The sequence below is a fragment of the Danio rerio genome, chromosome 23 (genome assembly GCF_052040795.2).
Source record: "Danio rerio strain M-AB ecotype USA chromosome 23, GRCz13ab, whole genome shotgun sequence".
NCBI classification, from domain to species: domain Eukaryota; kingdom Metazoa; phylum Chordata; class Actinopteri; order Cypriniformes; family Danionidae; genus Danio; species Danio rerio.
In genome coordinates, this window is record NC_141043.1 from 50,272,501 (window position 1) to 50,279,625 (window position 7,125).

Consider the following 7,125-nt stretch of genomic DNA (forward strand, 5'->3'; position numbering starts at 1 on the left):
GCCTGACTCAGGGAACCTGCTCATATCCCAGCTGATGGCGGACCTCTGCCAGCCGCTAAAAGTCGAACAAGTCAAGTAAAACCCATCAGACTGGTAGAAGATCTCTACTGAAGTCTACTGTAGTGTCTGCTGTAGTGTTGAAGATGACTGGAACTCCTGCCTCCCTGTGTGCCCCTCAGCATCCAGAGAGTCACTGTGCTCAAGGTGCTGGCAGGCTAGAGGACTGCACGACAGCCACGACAGCATACACTCAGTCCATTCTGGACAACGGATTATTCCTAGAATATCAGAACTGAGGCAGTGGACCGTTTTCAGCGCACAGTTCAGGAGGCAGACACACTCTGTCAGTGTTAAACTAGAATAAAGACTGCTCTGCTGATCACTGTGGCTGGAGACGCTCTTCTGCAGATCATCCGTCAACACTGACATCTACACTCAACTGAACTCAAGCAGTGTTGATTTGACTCCAGCACTCCAGCTCTCTACACTGCGCTCCTGCTGTGCATGTGCTGGAAGGTTCTCAGATACTGATTTGGATATTTTACTCTATTCCTGATGTTCATCTACACTGCTGCTGGGATTAGCTGGACGCTGATCCCCGGATGCAGCCCTGATGGAGGACACTGGAGCAGTGGTATAACCTGTGGAGATGCAAAACCGAACCCGAAACCAGAGAGACAACGCCTCATTCAGGCCAGGACAACACTCACTGCACTATTAAGCCAACACTGCTGGACATATCCGACAGCCCTGATGGAGCTGGACAGGTCAGTGTGTAGAAATGGAGGTGTGTGATGTTCTGTTCTGGGTGTTCTGATACACACACACTCCTCTACTGCAGTTTATTCCTTTCAGCGCTCTATGACTCTAGATGTGAAGTGAATTTCCTGCAAGTGTGTGTTTGTGGTGTGTGTGTGTGTGCGCATGTGTGGCGTGTGTGTGTGTAAGCGTGACAGATGGATGTCTTTATGTTTGGTCTGGCACAGACTGGAGCACGTCATCACTTCAGACCCAAACACCAGCAGAGAGAATCTGACACACACACACACACACACACACACACACACACACACACACACACACACACACACACACACACACACACACACACACACACACACACACACACACACACACACACACACACACACACACACACACACACACACACACACCACTCTTCATATGTAAATCAAACAAATAAAAAATAAAGTGTTTGACAGCATTAATTCAGTATTTGAGGGTTTATGAAAGCACTACAGAAGACTGTAGAAATATCATCATTTACATTTAAATGGATTAAATTATGATCTAAATCTGAAGCGTCTGAAATCATCAATAAATATCAGCTAAACATGTCAATATGATCATTTATCAAGACCTTTATTAAGATCTCAAAGCCTAAAAATGTGTTCAGTGCCAAAAAAACAGTTGAAGAGCTGGAGGTCAGAGTCAGATCTGAGGTCAGTCTGTCAGAGTCAGATCTGAGGTCAGTCTGTCAGAGTCAGATCTGAGGTCAGTCTGTCAGAGTCAGATCTTAGCCCAGCTAGCAAAATTCATGTGGCTCAAATCTGGCCCACACCAGACACTTAGATCTGGACCACATACTGAATGGAATGATGGATCTGGGCCACAAAGCCAAAGCAATGCCACATATCAGCCAGAATTCAACCAAATGAACCAGAACTGACCCTGTTCTGCTTTTATTCTGGCCCAGATCTGGCCAACACCTTTATTATTACACCGTTATTACGGTACTGCTAATAATGGACTGAACATTGGTGAACACCAGAGAAGTATATTACTTCATCACAGCTGGTGCCTCACTTCAGTTTATTCTTTATTTTGTGTTTTGTTTTTCTTGGCTTGTTTGCGGTATTGAATAAACTTTTCAAGCAAAGTTCTTCAAAGTTACAGCAGCCCGAAAGAACATTTATATAAAGAGTTTCAGGACTGTGAGCCCAACTAAAGCAAACACTGTTCTCCATGATGGAGACTTCAGTCTATGTGCTCCACATATATTTTAAGATAACTGGGCCACGTTTGCCATATTTTCTCTGGGCCGTTTTAGGCTCACAGCCGCAATAGCCAGAGCTAACTGTGCCAAAGATTTGCCAAAAGTGGCCCACACATGTCTTAAGATAACTGGGCCACATTTGCACTTACACGTGTGAGCCACTTTAGGTTTAGACCCAGATTCCCCTTAAACGACTAGGCCACATTTTTTTCCAACTGTGCCTCACGCTTGTCCTCCATCTTTTGGGCCAAATTGATGATTTTCCACATGGGCCACATTAGACTCACATTCAGATTACATTCTGCCATAAGGGCCAAATCTTTGCCTTAAATGGCCCATAAATGGATTTGAGTCTTTGGCCCACTCTGCCATTGCACAGGTGGACCACTTCAGGCTCATTCATTGAGTCTGGGCCAAAGGAAGAGCAGCAGTGCTGCAGAACTGCCTAAAGTGGCCCACATTCACATGCTGTCTGGGAGGTCAGTCTGTTAGAGTCAGATCTGAGGTCAGTCTGAAAGAGAAACTCAGAACACACACACACACACACACACACTCACACACACGGACGCTGAAGCAGTGAATGTGACTGCACATGAGCTCTGCACTCCGGCTCAATCCAATGCTGTGAAAAGAGCTAAAAATACAGCCGTCAGCCTACAAATGTCAGCCACGAACCGGCTGCAGGAAATCAGGCCATTTCCAACACGCAAACACACACACACACACACACACACACACACACACACCTCATCGAGACGCAGGACTACAGCAGATCTACAGCAAATCAGACGCCTTGAAACATGTCTATAGTGTGTGTGTGTGTGTGTGTGTGTGTGTGTGTGTGTGTGTGTGTGTGTGTGTGTGTGTGTGTGTGTGTGTGTTTCTGGGTTCAGTCCCCAGTGACGCAGAATGAGCACACGTAAAGGAGGACACGGAGAAACACACACACACACACACACACACACACACACACACACACACACACACACACACACACACACACACACACACACACACCAGGACAATGAGCACCTAGAGCCCTTCCTGAAGGTGAACACACACCAGAACACCTTTATTATTGATGGTCACGGCTGGTATGAGGACGTAAAGTCCACACTAAATCATGGCTAACCGTACTGGTGCTGTTGGCTCACAGTGCCGCTCTGTGCTGATCAGTTCATCTCTGCAGCTCATTAGGTCTGTCTGAGGTAGTGGGTGGGGCTAACACACTTAACCACGCCCCTTCAGCTGTCAGTTGCTATGACAACAAACAGAAATGGTGAGGAGGAGGAGGAGTCTGTTAGGTTGGGTTCCCCCATCTTTCTGAATGAAACTCCTACTTTACTGCATCCAATCAGCTCACAGTAGAAAAATCAAGCCACGCCCACTGTTTACTAGTTTAATATCTCGTTTCTCCAGGAACTGCGGCACAATATGAACATATAACGGCCGCTGCTTCTGGTTGATGCGGACTGTAAAGTGGATCAGTTAAGTGACTGTTTAAGTTTCACTCATAGCTAGCGTGCGGCTGCACACACTCTCCTGTCCGGCTTGTACACACAGACCGCTCGCTAATCACACATGATGCTGAAACACAGCTCAAATAACTCCGCAAAACAAACTGAGGAGCAGCCGGAGCGCAAAGCTTGAAGCATTTTAAGTTAGAAGTGTTAGCATGCTGTAATATGTTGTAGCACTTTCAAATATTTAGCATGGTTTAATTATAGACATTTACTTAACCTCAGCTCTGCTGTGCTGAAGAAGCAGCTCAACACATATGAAGAACAGAGATAAGCAAAACCCACAGCACTACACACAGCTAACATTCTCAAACTGACACCTACCCTAACTTTGCTAGCATCTTTGAACGTGTTGAGAGCATTTCAATGAGTTTCTCACGTTTCACCATTTCACCATTTCCTTAACATGTTTTAACATTGGAACACTGGAACATTGCAGCCATGTTTGTCACAATGCTAGCATGTTTTAGCATGATGCTTACACCTATTTCTGTTGTAGATTAGTGCTTTAAGCTTAGACAGACAAACAGAAATAGACTGAATGATTTCACACATTGCACACTGCACATGTTTAAGCACGCTATTTCCATGTTTTTAGCATGTTTAAGAGAACAGCTAAAGCTTTAATATGTTAACACATTGCTAGCATGTTTTAGAGTGTCGCTAGCAGATTTCTAGAATGTCTCTAACATGTTTCATGATGTTAAAACATTATCAAAATCATGTTAATATGTTGAAGCATGATTCTAGCATGTTTAAGAGCGCTGCTAGCATGTTTTAGCATGTTTGGTTGGTTAGATAGAAAGGCAAATCAACACACAGACAGCGTTTAAAATGGCATGCCTTTGATTCGACAATACAGCAATGCTAATCTTGATTAGCACAGAAAGGTTTCCTGCCATAGGTCAGCGGAATAGAAGGCCACGCCCCCAAACTCACGCCATTGGCTGCTTCAGTAATGCTGTTTTTGGGGCGGAAAGCTGGAACAGTGGAATGAACTGTGTATTTATAGTGCGCATATTAATCTAGGCCAGAGGAAGGTGTTTTAGCAGAGAATAAACCTAGACACTCTCCTCTAACTCACTGTACATCTGCTGCACTTGGCATGAAGTCTGAAAACAACCAATCACTAATAATCACCAATAATCATCAATAATCACCAATAATCATCATTAATCAGCAAAACAATCATCAATAATCATCATTAAACACCAATAATCACCAATAATCATCAATAATCATAATTAATCAGCAAAACAATCACCAATAATCATCATTAAACACCAATAATCACCAATAATCATCAATAATCACCAATAATAATCATCATTAATCAACATTAAACGCCAATATTCACCAATATTTACCAATAATCATCATTAATCAGCAAAACAATCACCAATAATCATCATTAAACACCAATATTCACCAATAATCACCAATAATCATCATTAATCAGCAAAACAATCACCAATAATCATCATTAAACACTAATATTCACCAATAATCACTAATAATTAGCAAAAATCATCAATAATCATCAATTATCATCAATAATCATCAATTATCATCAATAATCACCAATGATCACCAAAAACCATTAATAATCATCATTAATCATCATTAATCATCATTAATCACAGACTTCACCGCAGAACAACACCAGTCCATCTGCAGTTCACTGACTGCTTCACTTCAGAAATAAAACAAACACAATAAAACACCAAGAAAATCCCTCAGGAGGCTCAGGAGGAGGACTGTCGACACTGGACTACCTCACTCACTCTTACACTGATCAACACATTCTATACTATGCTTTATATTGTGTGTGTGTGTGTGTGTGTGTGTGTGTGTGTGTGTGTGTGTGTGTGTGTGTGTGTGTGTGTGTGTGTGTGTGTGTGTTATTGTATTAAGTTTTGTATATCAAAAGAATTGTGATGTTTGTTCACTGCTAGACATCATTGTAGGATGAAACTGAATAAATTGGAATAGGTATATAGTTCTGATTATTTATTTATACTGTATAATAGGGTGTAAACTGTAAGTTTGTTACAGTGTAATATAATATAATATAATATAGAATGATTTAATATAACAGTAAATGTCTCAGGTGAGGATAAATGGGTTAAACTACTCATATTTGCAGTACATCAAACATAATATATTCATTAAATGCGTAACAATAATAGTTAACTATAAACAATAACAGCATATACTCACAATTTCAGAAAGTGTAACATGACTCAATATGTAAAGTTATGAAGTGAATATAATCATATTTTAGAGATATATTCTCACTATAATGTGACTAATCTACATATTATATTGATTTATTAATGGAAGATCTCTTCAGACAAGCGGCACTTCTCCACATTATACAGGAAATGTGGGAATAATGAACAATAATATCTGCTAATATTACCTTATATCAACATTCTGTCATCATGACAATCAGACAGCAGTGTGTGTGTGTGTGTGTGTGTGTGTGTGTGTGTGTCAGGATGAAGAGGACTGAAACACGACAGGATGAAGAGGACTGAGAGTAAATAAACTGCAGGAACTGATTCACGGTGATCCGAGTGTGAAACGGCCTGAAACGCGTCGTGAGGATGTAAACACTGATCTGATGTCGAACTGAGACCCGCGGAGATCACAACACACACACACACACACACACACACACACACACACACACACACACACACACACACACACACACACACACACACACACCTACAGTTATAGCCTTATATGACTGATGTGAGTCACAATAACGCGCTGATGCTGCTCGGCTTGCGGCTCCGCGTCGCAGTGAACGCGTGGGAGTCAAACACACACACGCGCACGCACACACACAGAGAGAAACACACGCACATAGAAACGCGCACATAAGAACACACACACACACACTCACACACACACACACACACACACACACACACACACACACACCTGAATACTCACCGTCGTGTGTTCAGATCAGCATCTCCTCCATCAGAGAGCAGAGGAGCGACACACACTCTCATCAGCAACAGTTCTGGCTTCAGACGAGCCGCTGATGACGTCGCGCATAGACACGCCCTCTCCCCGACATCCGCTAATCAGAGGATCGGCCGCTGAATGTGGGCGTGGCGCGCAGCAGCATCAGAGATCAGCCGCTGATAACACTTGGGTGAACTCAGTCTGAATTCAGTACATTAAAACACACACACACACACACACACACACATGAAGAACACTTTTGTTCTTATGCTAAATATTGGTACTCTGCAATAATTATAGGGTATAATATAACATATGATTATTAATAATTCATTTTCCTTTGGCTTGGTCCCTTTATTTATCAGGGGTCGCCACAGCGGAATGAACCACAAACTATTCCAGCATGTGTTTTACAAAGTGGATGCCCTTCCAGCCACAACCCAGCACTGGGAAACACCCACACACACACACACACACACACACACACACACACACACACACACACACACACTCATACACTACGGCCAGTGTAGTTGATCAGTTCCCCTATAGCGCATGTGTTTGGACTGTGGGGGAAACCGGAGCACACGGAGGAAACCCACGCCA

The 7,125-nt window shown here is 42.8% G+C and overlaps 1 protein-coding gene across 4 annotated transcripts in view; it reads right to left on the reverse strand.

Annotated features, from left to right (window-relative positions):
- LOC101886244 (cyclin-dependent kinase-like 5) overlaps positions 1 to 6,586 on the reverse strand; it is a 33,470-nt gene extending 26,884 nt beyond the window's left edge. For all 4 annotated transcript variants that reach the window (XM_087307939.1, XM_087307938.1, XM_087307937.1 and 1 more), the window contains exon 1: positions 6,502 to 6,586. The gene's annotated coding sequence lies outside the window, so the exon portion shown is untranslated. The remainder of the gene's footprint in view (positions 1 to 6,501) is intronic.
- Positions 6,587 to 7,125: the final 539 nt, after the last annotated feature.